Genomic DNA, 18,928 nt, shown 5'->3' on the forward strand with positions numbered 1-18,928 from the left:
TAAATTTCTATTTAATAATTAGGAAAAAAATTATTAAGTGAATATCAAATTATTAATTAACATATTTTGAAATTAAATATTAATTAAATTTAAGAAGTTAATTTACCGATTTTGAGAAATTAAATTTACATGATTTATTAAATTCTATTATGATCAGTTATTAAAGTCTAACTTTAATAGATTTTTAAATCAAATAGCTTCAGAGAAGTTAACATAATTTATTAAATCGAGTGTCAAACAATTTTTGAGATTTATGCCTTTTAGAATTTATTAAATCTAGATTTTTCCGAATTTACTAAATCCTACTAACTTAAAACTCATAGATTGTCGTACTGCCCCTCAGGGTCTATATGGTAATGGAGAGCAAGATTTAAGTTGGACTTAACTAAATCTTGTCAGATGTTCATTTTGGACAAAATAAAACCTCAAATTTGATAAATTAGAAAATATATAATTATGAATTATTATAATTTGAAATAAAAATATTAAATTGAATTTAAGAAGCCAAGAGACTTTGATTATTTTTTAATGTTTTAAAAATTGAAATTTACATAATTCCTGAAATCTTAATATGATTTGTTGTTTCAAGTCTATGACCATAATAGGTTTTTAAATGCTCACAGAAATTGTCAAATAGTTTCATAAGATTTACCAAATCTGCTGCCAAACAATTTTTGGGATTTAGCCCTTTTCGGATTTACTAAATCCTATGATCTTAAATCTCATATGTTGTCATACAGCCCTTGAGGATTTTTACATACTTATCGCGCAAGTCTTACGCATATACATATCAAGCACGTAAAACTTCAATTTTTAGATAATGTGAAATTCTTACTTCTTATTGATGCAATATTATGTAGATACATCTCATTATTAGTATATATTTTAATTCCACTACACCTAATTCAATAACTAAATAAGTTTAATTGTATAAATATTTAAATTTTAATTTTTAAGTTGTAAGATCTCTAGTTAAATCATTGAATAAGTAGAAGTATCATATTTGTCGTGTCGAGATAAATAATTGCTTTTTATTATGGGTAAAAATATCATTCATAGTTAGAGACGTTATTCTTTGTTATATGCAGTAGATTCTAACTATTTTATAGGATTGTCTGTCATGTTATTTTTACACTTATGATAAGTTTAATTTGTTGCCCATAATAAAATAATTAGCATCCATATTTTTATTGTTGTGGATTTTTTTACATATTAAATCAAACAATTTTAATGGTTTTATTGTTTTGTCCTTTTTACATTTATGAATTTGCATGTAAATTTATGGCATATAACAAGTATGTGCAAAGTAGCATATTTTTTATATATTTTACTTGTGGAAAATATAAATGCGTACTTTTTATATCTTGTACTTATGAAAAATGTAGTATGTCCGACTCTTTTGGATATTGGTTAGCCGATATGATTGCCCATATAATGGAGACTCTACAAGAAATCCTTAGGTTTCTTATGTATATGAATGTCTTTATATCTTATTTTATATTTGAATATAAATAAATAATGATCTCATTCAACCCCTTAAATTTAATTTTTCTGTCACACGACAACAAACGGTGCATTGTAATTTAGTTACCAAAATCAACTAAACATAGTTTTATGCTATAAATTTATTTCCTTATTCTTTATTTTTTTAAAATTTTGAAGATATATATTTATTGAGTGATTTGATGAAGAAATATAGAGAATAAGAATGATGTACAAATAGTTGTTGTTGATTTACAAAAAAACTTATGATATTGTTCAAAAGAATATTTTGGAGAGCTCTAGAAAAGAATGATTTATTACTTATATTCAAGTCATTAAAGATATGTATATTAGAGCTATTATTTTTGTTGCTGATGGACCAAGTCTTTTTTTTCTATTTTAGTTGGATTACAACAAGAAATGCGTTTAAGCTCATATCTTTTTGCTTTAATTGTAGATATTGTTACTAGACATTTATAGGAGGATGTAGCTTGGTGTATGCTTTTTCACATTGTGGATAAGACTACAGAGATAGTTCAGGAAAAACTCGATTTATGGAGGTCAATTTTAGAATCTAAAGACTTTCTAAAATTGAATATATGGAATATAATCTTAGTACTAGTAGATCCAATAGCAAGATTTCAGCAATTGATGATCATAGCATTTAAAGGAGTGAACATTTCAAATACCTTGGCTCTATAATTCAAAGTGAGAATGATATTAATTAAATTGTTGCTTGAAGAATTCAAGTTGGATGGTTGAAATTGAGTAATAAATTGGTTTTATTGTCTTATAGAAAAGTATTGCTTAGACTTGAACGAAACATTTATAAGATTTTGATGAGACCTTCAATGCTTTAGGGTGCGGTGCAAAATGTTGGCTTGTAAAGGAAAAACATAAAATTAAGTGTTGTTGAGATGAGAATGCTCAAATGAATGAATTGATTTACAATTAGAGACAAAATGTGAAACAAATATATCTGTTAAATGATTATAGTAGCTCCAATGATAAATAAAAGTTGAGAGAGTTTTCTTAGATGTTTTGGTCCCATTAAACATGGACCATTTGATGACATTTTTTAGAGATTTTATGTTCAATTTTAACTTACGACAGGAAAAGATAGACCAAAAAAGACCTGGACGTTTTGTATAAAAAATAATCTTAACTTATTAAAATTAAATAAAAATGTGACAATATGACACAATCTAGAAAAAGCATTTATTCGGCTAACCCTAGTTAGTCGAATAAAAAGGTTGTTGTTGTTGTTTAATAATATCAAAGCTACAATAACCAATTAAACAATTTTGTATTAGTCTAAGATATTAATGCTCTCAACCAAAAACATTTATAGTGTATATGTAAGAATGATGTTGAGATAGTGATGATAATTTATTTTGCTCCATTAAAATATTTTTGAATTAAAAAGATTAAATAATATAATTACAATATTTTAAAATAGAGTATAAATAAATGGAGTTGTACTTTGTCAAATTAATAATTATTCTCTTTTAAATCTAATAACATTCACATTTTTTAGTTGAATGATTAAAACTAATTTAACATTTTTTTTATTTCTCAAATAGCAAAATTTATTTGCCAAAATTCTTTGTGTGTGTGTGTGCGTGCATCTGTGTGTTCGTGCATTTGTGCTTGCATGTGTGCATGTGTGTGTGTGAGCACACACACTGGCGTACTACACCAACACATGTGCATGCGAGCATCTATGTGTTCGTGCGTCTGTGTGTGAGTTCATGCATCCGTGTGTGGGTTCGTGCATCTGTGTGTACGTACATTTGTCTGTGCTTGAATGTGTGCATCCGTGTGTGTGTGTGTTTTTCCATGCGTGCATTTGGATCAACGTCAGCAAAGGGGAGGTGGTGGTGTTACAATCTTGGAGTGCGTTTAAATCAAGCATCAAGGCATTGCTAGGAGGTGGCAAGTAGGTGAGAAAGAAAAAAGACTGCGAGGTTAGGAAAAGGGGTGCGGGAGAAGATCACGTGATTTGCACTGTTGCGGCTCAGTAGAAGAAAAGAAAGACTCATGTGATTCGAAAGAGGTGAGAGGGGGAATTCATGGAGAAGAGGTTTCATTACTTCGTTGATTATGAACAGTAGGAAGGTGATATAAATTCTTTGCTTGAGTCCGTGCGTACATCTATGTGTATGAGCATCCTCATGTGCTCCAGTTTGTGCATCCATACGTGTTTGCATTCGTTCGCGCGTGTGTGTGTGTGAGTGCGTCCATACATCCATGCGTCCATTTGAGCATGTGTGCATGTGTGCCTGCCTATTACATGAGTGTAATATGTCTTTGTGTACCTTTGTGATTGAGTGCAATACATCCAATATTTTTTTTTCATTTTCAAATACCAAAATTTATTGGTCAAAATTCTTTTGTGTGTGTGTGTGCGCGTGCAATACGTCCCTGTGTGTGTGCGTCCGTGCATGTGTTCATAATGTGCAAGACATGCATGGGTGTGTGAGTACGTGTGTGTGTATTGTGCATGAACCCCTTTTCTCAAACCTCGCGGTCTCCTTTCTCTCCCGGCTACTTGTCGCCTCCCCGCAACGCCTTGATACTTGATTTAAATGCTCTCCAAGAACAAAAGCACAACAACCTTCCCTTCACTGACACTGATCCTTGTAGAGATATCTTTCTTCGTTTCTCCTTCATCCTTCCTCCCTCACTCATCATTTTGCTCAAAAAAATTGCCTTAGTAACCAAACCCTTGCAATATAGTAGCAATTAGAGGTAGTTAATCCACCTGAAAAATTACTTATTTTTAATATACATTGAATATTCATCTTATGCACATTTTTTATGATATTGCACTTTAAAGGAAAATATTTTTGCATTTTTTTTGTTCCAGATACAAGAAATAGATTTTTTGAGAAAATGGAGTAAAAATTGTGCAATTTGGAGTCAAAACAAGTAAGAAAGAAAATTTTGTCTCGCAGATTTTTTTTTCTTTCTATGCTTAATCTTCTTTACATTTATCACATTTTTTAAATAAAATTACACTTTAAAGAAATATTATTTTTATATTTATTTTGTAAATATAACAATTTAGAGTGAAACAGAGCTGAAACTGGGCGAAACGGAGTTAAAACGAAGCAAAACGGGTTGAAACGGTAGAGTTGCCTGCAGGGTGGTGCCTAAGCGCCAGTGATAATTAGAAAATGACGCATAGGCTCCAGAAACCATCCAGAGGCGGTTTTGGACTGGTTTTGGTGGTTCCGGGATGTTCTGCAAGCTTTTGGATGGCTTGCACACCCCCGTAGAGTGGTTAAATGAGTCTAAATACTTGGAGAGGCTCTTAGATGAAGAGATGTGTCTCTTGGAGTGAAAGGGTCTGTCTTTTGGATGAAAAGATGTATCTTTTGTAGAAAGGAGGGGTTTTTATGTCTCTTTAAATAAGAGGGTCGACACCTGTCATGACAAATAATTAGGAGAGTATTAGGAGAAGTTTTAGAAGGATTTTAGAGAGAGTTTGGTGTGAATTGATGGAGATGTAGATTTTCATCATGTCTGAAGAGATTGGTGAGGGATTTTTGAGAAAAATATGTAAGTTAATTGTATGAACGGAGCATGGATCGACAAGAGACTTTATTGAAGAGATTTTTATCTTTATTTCAAAAGGAAAAAAACTAAGTATTGTGTTCTTTATTATCTTGTAATTATTATAAACACTTTATAATGGATTTATTTTGATGAAGTTTTTTGTTTGTTTTCCCCATACTTCATGAGTAGTTTTCTTTACTCTTTTCTTTTGATTTGAAGTAGTTGCATGTGTAGAAAAATTAATTTTCTTATAGAACGATTTTAATCTCTTGTGATGAGTAATATCTCATTTACTTCATTGACATAACTTAAGTGGTAATAGGTTATGTTAAAATTAGCAGATGAAATTCATTTGAGTATACAAAACGTCGTTGTAGTTGCCAATTCATTTGAGCTTAAACTTGTTATTATCCTAATGGTGCAAAATAATCAGTTTGCGGGAGCACCAACTAAAGATATTAATTTATACCTTGCTAGTTTTCTAGAATTTTGTGCTACATTTAAATATGATGGAGTGTCAAATGATGTCATCAAACTTAGACTTTTTCCTTTTTTACTAAGGGATAAATAAACTTGTTAGCAAAACTTGTTAGCAACTGGATCTATCATAACTTGGGGAGACTTATCACAAAAATTTTTATCTAAATATTTCTCACCTTTCAAAAACTGCTAAATTTAGAAACAATATTACATCATTTTATTAGTTTGAAAGGGAATCAATTTATGAAACCTGAGAAAGATTTAAAGATCTTCTTAGGAAGTGTTTACACCATGCATTGCCAGATTGGTTAATAATTCAAACTTTTTTATAATGCATTTGTTGGATCTTTTAGATAAAAAATTGACGCTGCTGTTGGTGGATCATTAATATCAAAACCATTTGATGAAACATATTCATTAATTGAAGAGATGACTACTAAAAATTTTTAATGGCCCTCTGAAAGGGTAAATCCAAAAAGATTAGCTAGTATTCATGATTCTGATGCAATATCTATGTTGGTTGCCCAAATTGCTGTTATATAAAAGAAGATAAATCAATATGGAATGAAATATTCTCAGACACCACCTGTGCTTGAGGAAAGCTCATTAGGACAAATTATAGAATCTCAATCTTCTTATGAGACCTAAAATACAATAAATAATCGTTCTAATAATCCTTATGCTAATTATTATAATCTTGGTTGGAAGAATCATCCACATTTTAGTTGGAGTAACCATAACTCTAATGCTACAAATCTGCAATGGGGAAACAATGTTGCTAACCCATTGGGAAACTCCAAAAATCAAGGAAATCTAACTTATAAAACTTATTATACTACATGTCTTGATAATTTGCAGAATAAGGAGAAGAAATTGTCAATGGATGAATTAATGTTGCAAATGGGAAGTCAATTATAAGGTCAAGGAGTTGCAATTAAAAACATGGAAAATCAATTGAGATGTGTTGCTATTGCACTTAGCAATAAGCCTCCAAGAACGTTGTCAAGTAATGTTGAAATAAATCCTAAAGATCAAACAAAGAGTAAATTAAAGCTATTTAACTGAGAAGTGGAAAAGAATTGCAGAGTTAAAAAAAAAGTGGAAGTTTAAGTTGAAAAAGATGAGGTGGAAAATGAAAAATCTGGTGAAGATTTTCATTTTGAGTCTGAATGCCTTATTAAATCAATGAAAATCACTGTAGAAAGACCACCGCCTCCATTTCCTCAAAGACTGAAGTAGAACAATAGAGATAACCAATTTTCAAAATTTTTAGAATATTGAGGAAATTAACGATAAACATTCCATTTGTTGAAGTCTTAGAACAAATGCCAAGTTATGTTAAGTTAATGAAGGATATACTTAATAAGAAAAGGAAGTTTGTAGATAATAAGACTGTTGCACTCTTCAGTTAGTTGAGCGCTATAATTCAGAAAAAGCTTCATGAAAAACTTAAAGATCATGGTAGTTTTACTATTTCTTGTGCTATTGACGAAAATTTTTTGGAAAAGCTTTATGTGATTTAGGAGCCAGTATTAATTTTATGCTTTTATCAATTTTCAGAAGGTTGGGTTTAGGAGACATTTCACCCACAACTGTAACTCTTCAGTTATTTGAGAGTTCCATACCTACCCTAAAGGAGTTATAGAAAATGTTTTGGTAAAAGTTGAAAAATTTATCTTTCCTGTAGATTTTATTGTATTAGATATGGAGGAAGATAAGGAAATTCCTATCATTTTAGGAAGATCATTCATTGTCACTGGAAGAGCTTTGATAGATGTGTAGAAATGAGAACTAACTATGAGAGTTAGTGATCAAAAGGTTACATTTAATATTACAAAATTAATGAGACACCCTGCAAAAGTATAGGCGTTTGAATACTTCAGAATGGATATTAATGAATATTTAAGCCATAAATATTTCACAAATACATTTGAAAAAGAATATTTAGAAGTTTGAAAAAGAATATTTAGTAAATTCAAGATGAATCTACGGAAGTGAGTAATGAAGATTTGGATTATGTTTAAGAAAAAATTGAAATGTTAGATCTGAGAGAAAATGACAAGAATTTGATTTCATCTATTGGGAAACCTCCTGAACTAGAAATGAAAACACTTCCTACACATTTAAAGTATGCATTCTTAGGAGATTTATCCACATTATCTGTTATTGTATCCTTAAAATTAACTGATACGCAAGAGCAACTCTTATTGGAAACTTTAAGAAGATATAAGAAAGCCTTTGGATGGACATTAACTGATATTAAAGGAATACGTCCTTCAATTTGTATGCATAAAATTTTATTGGAAGATCATCATGAACCAAAAGCTAATCCTCAAAGGAGATTGAATCCTATGATGAAAAAAATGGTCAAGAAAGAAATTCTAAAATGGTTAGATGTTAGAATAATATATCATATTTCAGATAGTTATTTGGTAAGTCTAATTCACTGTATTCCAAACAAAGGAGGTGTGACTATTGTGACAAATGAGAATAATGAATTAATACCAACAAGACAAGTCATCGGATGGCGAATCTGCATAGATTATAGAAAATTAAATTCTGCCACCAGGAATGATCACTTTCCCTTACCTTTTTTGGACCAAATATTGAATAGACATGCTATGCAAATATATTTTTATTTTCTTGATGGATATACCTGTTGTCACCAAATACTTATTGCTCCAAAGGATCAAGAGAAAACAACATTTACTAGTCCTTATGGAACTTTTGTGTTTCGGTGAATGCCCTTTGGATTATGTAATACACCTGCAATATTTCAAAGATGTATGGTGTCAATTTTCAGTGATTTAATTGAAAAAGGGATTGAAGTCTTTATGGACGATTTTTATGCATTTGGAACTTCATTTGAAATATGTCTAAATTATTTAGAGAAAGTTCTGGAACGATGTGAAAAGAAGAATCTCGTATTAAATTGAGAAAAATGTCAATTTATGGTTGCAAAAAGAATAATACTTGTGCATAAAATTTCAAAAAATGACATGGATGTAGATCTTGGAAAAATACAGGTTATATCTAACCAACCTCTACTTACTACTATAAGAGGAGTTAGGAGCTTTTTAGGACATGCTGGATTTTACAGACAATATATTAAAGATTTTTAATAAAATTACTAAGCTTTTATGCCAACTTCTAGAAAAAGATACAAAATTTGACTTCAACCAAGAGTACCTTAAAGCCTTTGAAACTTTAAAGGAAAAATTGATCATTTCTCCTATAATTGTTTCACCTGATTGGGAGAAACCTTTTGAATTAATGTGTAATGCAAGTGATTATGCAATTGGAGTTGTTTTAGAGCATATATATGATAAAATTTTTAAAGTTATATACTATGCTCGTAAGCTCTTAATGATGCTCAAATTAATTACACAACTACTGAAAAGATTTATTAGCAATAGTTTATGATTTTAATAAGTTTAGGTCATATCTAATTGGAGCTAAATGCGTGCACAAACTGATCACTCGACTATTAAATATCTAATGCAAAAGAAGGATGCAAAACTAAGATTAATTAGATGAGTACTTCTGATGCAAGAGCTTGATTTTGTAGTAGTCGATAGAAAATGACCTGATAATCAAATTGCTTATCATCTATCTAGGTTAAGACAGGAAGAAACACTTGATTTGGAAAAATTAATTACTGAAACTTTTCCTAATGAACAAATTTATGCTGTAAAAGAATGAGAAATACCATGGTATGTTTATATTGTGAACTATATTCTTAGTGGTATTTTACCATATGTACTAACAAAATAATCACAGGAAAATAAATTCATTCATGATGCAAAATCTTATTTTTGAGATGACCCATATTTTTACAAATAATGCAAATATTTAGTAACGAGACGATATGTGTTCTATAAAGAAATTCAGGAAATTGTCCAAAAATGTCATGATTCTGAATTTCAAGGACATTTTGAAAATGATAGAACTGTTCATAAAATTTTGAAATCTGGATTTTATAGAGAAGAGGTTTGAAATTTTTGATGGATGGGGATTGGATTTTATGGGACCATTTATACCTTCATTTAGAAATGTGTATATATTGATTGATATGGATTATGTGTCAAAATGGATTGAAGCAATCATTTTACCTCAATGTGATGCTCAGAGTGTTTCAAAGTTTTTAATTAAAAATATTTTTACAAGATATGGATTGCCGAGAATAATCATTACCGATGGAGGATCTAATTTTAGGAATGTGACAATTGCTAGGTCGATGGAAAAATATAATATTATACATAAAATTGCAACTATTTATCATCCCCAAACTAGCAGTTTAGCATAGGTATCTAACTGTGAAATTAAAAGAATTTTGGAAAAAACTCTGAATCCTAATAAAATGCATTGGTCTGCTAGATTAGATACTGCATTATGAGCTTATAGGACAGCTTATAAGACACCTATAGGAATGTCCCCATATAGATTAATTTTTGGGAAGATTTGTCACTTACTAGTAGAATTTGAGCATAAAGGTTGTCACTTTCCAGAGAGCTAGCGATTGAAATGCCAAAATCGGCGCCTGAGGCGCCGCAGCGACGAAAATGACTTAAAGCGTTTCAAAAGGCAGTTTTTGGCAGTTCTTTTCTTTATAACTCCCAAAAACTGATTCCAAAGTCTATTTTAAGGAGGAGGGGGGGGCACGAGGGAAGAGTCACTACTTTTCAAATCCTATGACTTCCAACTCTAAAAATTTTACGAGATTTGGAATTTTTTACCGGAGAAAGTTTGTCAGTTTTGATGCACAGAAGTTACTTGATCGAGTTCTTGTGAAGAAGAGACTAATAAAGGAAAGGGGATTTGTGAAGAAGTGGCTAACCAAAACAGCAAATACTCAAGATAAAGATATAATTAAGCAGAGACATTAGGAAGTGCTTTGCTATGTCACTAACATTGTAATTGTCCTTATGGTGAAAGAGTTTTATGCAAATCTTCATAGAATCAACCAAGGAATTGTCTAAGTGCAAGGCAGGTTTGTAAAATTTACTCCTTCAAGAATAAACGATATGTTTATGATTGAAAGTGTTCCTATTTGTCACTATGCAAATTTTACCCCTACAAGAGATAATATGAAGGAACTCTATCGATACCTTACGGATGAAGATGCAAATTGGGACGTCAGAGATGATGGAAATGTAACTTTTTCTTCATCATTGATGAATCATGCATCTAAGCCATGACATTTCCTTATTGCATCAAAATTACTCCCTATTATGAAAATCAGTAAAGTAACGAAGGAGAGTGCTATTCTGAATTATTGTATTGAAAATGGAAAACCTATTGATATTGGTGCAATAATTGCGAAATCAGTTTTAGGTTTGATCATCAATGGATCTACCAATGGATCTACTACTGGACTGATACTACTGGACTGAGACATCCATCCACTATTTTTCTACTATGCAGTCAATCACAAGTGCCTTATAAGAGTTGGGAAAAAGTGTTTCTTCCTTGGAAGCTTATGGAAGCTTTCCTTGGAAGCTTATGGACCCAGAAGTTTATTGCAACTGCATTGGAATGGGGGATGCAGATGATATGAATATACTAATGGATCAATCATCCCAGAATTAATCACCTATTCAATCTTACTTCAGCTCAATTGCACTTCTTAAGAGGATCAAAAAGATAGAGAAAGAGGTACAGAACCTTATGCATGTAATTAAGAATATATCTAAAATGTTGGATCTTCTCGATTGGAGGCTGAAGGAACATTTTAAACATAATGGACGTATTAAAGATGATTTGATACATATGTTCAAGAAACATGCTTGATTGAGGAAGATTCAACCGATGAATTTCCTTATCGACATTTCTACAATTTGTACGTACACTACCAATCCATGGGATATATCTAGGAGGACGAAAGCGAAGAAGATGTTTGAACTTACTTTATGTAAAGAACACTTATTTAGTACAACTGAATTGTGTTATTGTGTTATTTTGGATTGCATTTACTTTCATTGTTGAACTCTATGTGTGCTTGTTATTGAGTATTTTGATGTTTAGATTTCAGTGTTAGGATGTTTGGTTTGCTTTAGACACTGAATTAGATTTTGTTGGCTTGAAAACTGTTAGTTTGTAATAGTGTTGATTTTATATATAAATGTGAATTTTTGTGTTGTTTCTGAAAGTTATGTGTTAGAAAATTGTTTAATTATTAGTATAAGTGTTTATTTGAATTAATTAGAGGCTGATGTAAAGTGGTACACAACAAATTTCCTCAGAAAATGAAATCTGGAAAAATTGGGCGTTGGTGTCTGAAGCGCCATATGGGCGTCAGAGGCGCCGAATTCTTGAAAACACCCTGTTGGGTTAAAAATTGCAAAATTGCCCAGTAAAACACCATTTTTACTGCTTGAGTTGTCTCCTACCTCTAAACTGCGGCCCAGGGCTTGACATTGGGTGTGTTTGAGAAGATTTCAATGGGCAAAAACCTTAGATTTCATCTTCTCTTGGTAAGAGCTTCACTTCAACTTAGAAATTTTTTATTTTCACTATAGATTTTTCCTACATTATGGGAAAAATAAAAAAGGGGATTTTTTATGAAGAAGCTTGAAGAAAACCCATTGTGAAAAGTTTCTTACCAAATAACCTTACTTGCGGAACAAGATTTTTAATTTTGTAATTTATTTGGATTTTATTGGAATTTTCATAGAAATTACAATGGCCCTACGAGTAAAAAGAGGAAAGCCAACGAGAGATTTTGAAGCAAGGAAATTCGTCAACTATAAGGCCCAACATTGTTAAAATACTTAAATGGGCTCTAGAAAGTTGATTCAGGAACGAATATTTGCTAACCCGGGTGGCGAGATCGAAAGGTTGATCGTCGCCAGAAATTGGGAGAGGTTTTGTTACTTCACTGTAGTAGCTATTGTGCTTATGATTATGATCCAGGAGTTCTACGCCAACTTGCAGTTCACTACTGATGAACATATCCTCATGAGAGGTAAGCAAGTTGAGTTTTCAAGAGAAATGATCAATGCATTTTATGGACTGAGAAATGCATTTCATTGTGAATATGCTGCATTTATGATGACTGATTCATCATTAGATAAATTAATTGCCTTTTGGACTGATGGAAGGGGAGAATGAAAAATTAAGAATAATAAGAAAGTTAATTTCTCTGCTTTCATGTTGGCTTTCAGTCAAAGGTATGACATTACTTCATCTCTGCTAAGTTGCATCCAACAAATCATCTAAGTGAAGTAACAACGGATAGAGCTCTACTAAACTTCTGTATTCAAAAAATGAAGGCAGTTAATGTTGGTGCTCTTATAGTTCATCATGCTCAGAGTATAGTGATACACCTAAAATATATAGTATTTTTATCCACATTTTTATACCTATTTTTTGAAATATTGCACTTTAATGACATATATTTGTGTATTTTCCTTGTAGGTACAATCAAATGGATGAAAATGCTAAAAGGAGTGAAAAAGGGTCAAATTTGGAGCAAAAATGAAGAAATATGCAAAAATGAACTAGGGCGCCTAAGAGCCCAGGATTGACGCCTAAGCACTAGATGATCCGCACCAAGTACCGTGTGCTTAAGCGCCAAAATTAGTTACTTGAAGAAATATTTAATTGGAGCAGAATTTTGAAGAGTTGTTTGAAACAATTCTTGATAAAAACATGGGAAATGGCCCATGGACATGCAAATTCATTCAATTGGCTTATGAGGAGGCAACTTCTAGAAGATTCATTGAATGGAGACACCTTTTTGAAGATACACCAAGGCAACACTTGGATTTTTATAAGAAAAAACTTAGATTTTCCAAAAAAGAGGCCAACAACCATCCACCAAAGTTTACCACCGCCGCTGTCGCCCCCCCCGCCGCTGTCGCTGCCGGCCACCTTTATTTTATTTTATTTTATTTTGATTATTAGTTTGTATTGTGAGAGAAGGAAGAGAATTCAAAGGAACTTCAAGATATTTGGTGTAGAGAGTTTGAGACAGAAGAGTAACATAATAGAATTTGATCCCAAATCTGAATCATATAGAGAGAATCCTATCCAAAATGGGAGATCTTGAATTATCAAATAGATATCCATTTCCTATAAATTTTAAGAATGAAATTAATATGCAAATTGAGAAAATCATTAGAAGAATATTGGATCTATAAAGAAACTTGAGAAAAAATAATTTTAATCAATCTGAAAAGGAAAAGCTGAAAGAAAAACTGAACTTCGAGGATTTTGTAGGAATCCCAAGATCTGAAAAAAGATTGAGCGATTGATCAATGATTACTTAAATGGAATTTTGATCTGAAAGGAACCCTTTGTTGGGCTGACAATATTAAACCAAGTGCTTTAGGGAGGCAGCCCATAGTTATCAGTGTGGTTTGATTTAGTATGCTTGAGAGTTATGATTATTAATGTTGTATGTGTTTGTTTTAGTGTGGATTGATCAATTTGATTGATGTTGGTGGAGGTTTGGATTGTTTATGAATTTATTTGATCTTTAGGTGTGTCACGAGGAATCCTTATCTTCTTATTATGGTTAAACTTGTTTATGTTCTCTCGTAGTAGTTGGATTGACGAGTCCACTATGACTCGGGTCTTAACTAGACTTGAGTTTTACAGAAGACATTTTGAGTTTGAGCGGTGACAGTTCCATCTCAATTTTGTTACTTCCTTTCTATGTGAATGTTTTAACCTACTTGATATGCAACATATGGATGACGTCTGAGGTTGGTGCTCGCGAGCCAATATATTAAGGATAATCATGTCAATGGGATTAGACTCTCTTAAATCATTTATAAGTGCCCAATTTATCTGTGTAGACATTCCATTATAAATTAGAAGTAAGGTAGTGAGATGTGATGAGTTGAAGGAAGAATTAACCTCATTTATCATGTATGTTTGTGTTTTTTGTTACAACAATATGAAGGACTTGAAGAACACATAAATATATATTCTTATGCTGATTCCTATCATGCTTGTTATACCTTTCTTTAGTTCAATTTTATTTTGGCATGTTTAGTTTAAACTTTCTTATTGTTGCAAATTGTTTTGTCCCGATGAATACTTGCAGATTTTTCCTGATAGACATTTATGGAAGAAAAAAATTTTGAACTGCTTTTTTCCTGCTTATAATTTCTGTAAAAATCAAGTTTGGAGGGAACAAAATTATTTTAAAACATTTTATTTGCTTTAGTTTATATAGTATTATTTGTGTGTTAGAGTAGTCTTTTACTTCGTAATTTTCATGTTATACATATTAATTTGAGATTTACTACTACACACACCTGTTTTTACTACTTGTACCTGAACAGTTCTTATGTTTGGAACCATATGATAGATAATTATGTTGAATTTATCTCTCTTCATACTTGATATGTACTGTAATGATTTAGACTATTTAAAAATCAAGTTTGGGGGGATGAGAAATTATTTTAAAACTTAACTTTATTTGTCCTCAATAGCCTATATTTAATTTGATATTACTTTTTAAATGATTTGTGGTATGTGATGTTATTTTAGGATACTAAACTTTTAATTTTTAAGAATGATATAGAAGAACCTAGTAGATAAGTTAGTAAAAAGAATGAAACTAAAGTTAAGATATTTAGTAGGAAATAATAGGAAAATAATTTTACTATTTATAGTGGGAAAAGCTCAATTTTTGAAAAATTAAGGATTTTTAGAAATTGATACTAGATTTAATGAAAATTCTATTTTAAAAATTGATACTATATTCTAAGTTAAGGATAGAAAATAAGTTTTTAACCTTAGAGAAGGGATGGTGAAATTCAAAATCATTAGTGATGTATTCAGATATAATAATTCTTACCAGAAAACAAAAGTAAGGATTAAAAAGATCCTAAAAGAAAAAGAAAAATGAAAGAAAAAGAAAAGAAAAGTAAAGTATGAAAAAGAGAGGAGAAGCTTGAGGAATAGGGCCTAATTAAAAATTGGTCTCACTTGAATCTTTCTAAGGAAGAAAACTTAAGATTAATTCTTTGCTTAATTTATGAAAGTATTAGTAAAAATTATTTTCAATATAGATGCATAAATTCTGAAATTAATATTTTTTTCTAAAAATCCAAAATTTGGGGAAATTTCAATTATGTTTGAATTAAATAGGAAATCAACATTCCTAAATTTAATACTGAGTATTCTGATACCTCAGATATCATCTACTTTACTAGAATGTCTGCTAAGTTGGAATATAACATTTCTAAAACAAATTTTTTGTTATATAAAAAGTAGACCCACTACCATAGGTTAACAAATTTGGTCTTTATATTTACAGTGTTCTTGAGGATAAGTAACGTCTAAGTTTGGAGAATTGATCCACTTTAAAATTATCTGTTTAAAATGTACATTTAATGCTCATTTTATACATATTTTTAATGATATTACACTTTAATGGAAGTTATTTTGCATGTTTTTTATTACAGGGTTTTTTATTACAGGTGCAAGAATTACAGGTGCAAGAAATGAAGTTTTAGCAAAAATGGAGCAAAAATGGTGTAATTTAGAGTCAAATCAAGCAAGGAAGAAAATTCTGATCTGATGCATTTTAATGTCTTTCTATGTTTAATCTTCTTTACATTTTTCAGATATTTTTGAATGAAATCAGACTTTAAACAAAGGTTATTTTTGTGTTTATTTTGCATGCATAACGCTTGAAGTGAATCGGAGCTAAAACTGAGTGAAACATAGCTAAAACAGAGCAAAACAGGTGTGCTACCCGCTAGGTGCCACTGTAGCACCCAAAATTGCGATATTGCTCCAGTTATGACTAGAAATAGGTGCTACAATGCCGATTCTAGTGCCATAGCACCCTATACAGTTTTTGGATGGCTTTTGGCTGATTTCGGGCCATTCTGGGATGTTCTGGAAGATTCCAAGCAACTTGCATACCCCATGGAGTGATTCAATGAATCAAGACACTTGAAAAGGCTTTTTAGATGAAGAGATGTGTCTCTTGGAGTGAAGAGACGTATCTTTTGGAGTGAAAATGTGTGTCTCTTGAAAAAGAGGTGTTTTGTATCTCTTTAAGAAGTGGAGTTTTGTGCTTCTCATGACAAGTAATTAGGAAGTAATTAGGAGGATTTCTTAGAAGGATTTTAGAGAGAATTTGGAGTGAGTTGATGGAGATGCAGATTTTTCCATTTTTTGGACAGATTGGTGAGAGATTTTGAAAGAAATGAGTAAGGAAGTATGAGCGGCGCAAGGGTCAGCAGGAGACTTTGTTGGAGAGATTTTTCATCTTTCTTTCAGAAGAAAAAAAACTAAGTATTGTGATCTTCATTATCTTGTAATTGTTGTAAACACTTTCTAGTGGATTTTCTTTGATTAAATGAAGTTTTCTGTTGTTTTTTATTCATGCTTTGTAAGTAGTTTTCTTTACTCTTTTCTTTTAATATGAAGTAATGGCATGTGCAGGAAAATTTGTTTTATGGTAGAATTATCTTTATTTTCATGTGATGAGTAATATCTCCTTTGCTTCATTGATATAACTTTAGTGGTAATAAGTTATGTTAAAAATTGTTACAAGTGAAACTAAGACTCGAGAGAGCGGTGATTGATCCCGTTACTGCTTATATGTAACCATATAAAAATGACTTTGATGATCTTTTTCACTTATGATACCTTACTTTACAACATAACCTAAAACTTGATCCTGGAGAAAATAAGAATTTAAAATTTTAATTTATATTAATTAGGATACTACGCAAGTAACGTATCATTATCAAGTAATATAGAACTTTTTGATTAATACCTGAATATCGAACCCACAGGGAAATATGCAATATTCACAAACTTTCTATTTTTTTTTAAAATACAATTACTTACACTATAGATATTTTCTTAATAATTAAAATTCAATTCTTTTTGATATTTTTGATATTTTGACAAAACAACAAAACTTCTAAAGATAACTTGAGTCTAAATAAAATAAAAGGACTTGATATAAAAATATCTTTCTCCTTATCATGAATTAGTAATAAGTATATGAATTCTATTGTGAAAGTATGCAAATTGTGTTATGTCAAATAGGAGTAATAATATTCTTTACCCTTACTAGAGATGTTATAAAGAACATTGGCTAATTTAAACTTTGAATAGTTCTGAAGACCGGCTAGGCAAAGAAGATACCAGCTCTCACTCTAGAGTTTCCTCGATTCCCTCCACTTGGGGGATAACATCTCGTATCAGAATCTAAAACAATAAACCAAGTTGGGGGCTTTAACCTGTCACTTTAAAGTCCTCTAACTCTACACCCTTTAAAGTTTATTTCCCTATTTATTTGCACTAAATCATATGAATTACATTCTCATTCATACAACCTCATGTGATTCTTTCTAATTGTTGACCGAGACAATATCAGCCCGGTTCTTACATTTTCTCACAACAAATTTTGACATCTGGATAGGCCAAATCAAGAAGTTAATGAAGTACAAGGATTTAAATCATCACAACTTCTTCCAACATTAAAGATCAATACTCTCCACAACTTCCATCCAAACTTTAATTACTTATCATTTTAAGGAGAAAGATAAAGAAAACTACTCAGAATCCATGGAGAAAATAAAACCACACTTTAATTTAAAACTAGAAATCATTGTCAAACTAACAAGATGTCTCGATTAAAACCAAAAGTAGTTTAAAAACAAAGATAAAAACTTATCTCAAATCCTCCACCAAACTCTTGAAGTTCCTTTGAATCTCTTCCTTTTACAACACTCCTACAATTCTCTTGACTCTCACAATAAAACTAAAAACAAAAAGGATATAGTAAATTTGTGGTGTCTAAAAATCTCTCCAAAACTCTCTCCTTTCCAACACTTTTCAGAACTTTCACTTTCCAGCACACTTTAAAAAAGTCTCAACTTCCTTCTTTTATAAATCTCCAGGAGGTGCCTTGATAACTCTTCAAAATGTGTCCCAATTCGATGTATTCTCTAAAGGATGCCTCTTTTCATAAGTTCTTTTATTATAATTTCGTTTCTAGTGGTCATAGCCACCATCTTTAGCCCATAGGTGCCTCAAATATGCCTCCAAAATTTAGCAAAATAAAGTAAACCGCCAAATAACTGCCTCTGGTGCTTAAGTGTGGGGCCTCTGGTGCTTAGAGGCAGCCTTCTCTGTTTCACCGGCAGAGGATCATCTGATGCTTAGGCACTCATCCTGGGCGCTTAGGCACCCCAATTCATTTTTGCACATTCACATTTTTGCTCCAAATTTGATTCTTTTTCACTGCTTTTAGCATTTTCTCATTTTTACTTGTACCTGAAAGAAAAACACACAAATACCTTTTCATTAAAGTGCAATATCTAAAAAATAAGTATAAAAATGTGTCTAAAAATACTATATATTTTAGGTGTATCAAAATCCTCCAAACTTAAAATGTTACTTGTCCTCAAGTGACATTTCA

The sequence above is a fragment of the Phalaenopsis equestris genome, unplaced genomic scaffold, assembly GCF_001263595.1.
Source record: "Phalaenopsis equestris unplaced genomic scaffold, ASM126359v1 Scaffold000580, whole genome shotgun sequence".
Lineage (NCBI taxonomy): Eukaryota > Viridiplantae > Streptophyta > Magnoliopsida > Asparagales > Orchidaceae > Phalaenopsis > Phalaenopsis equestris.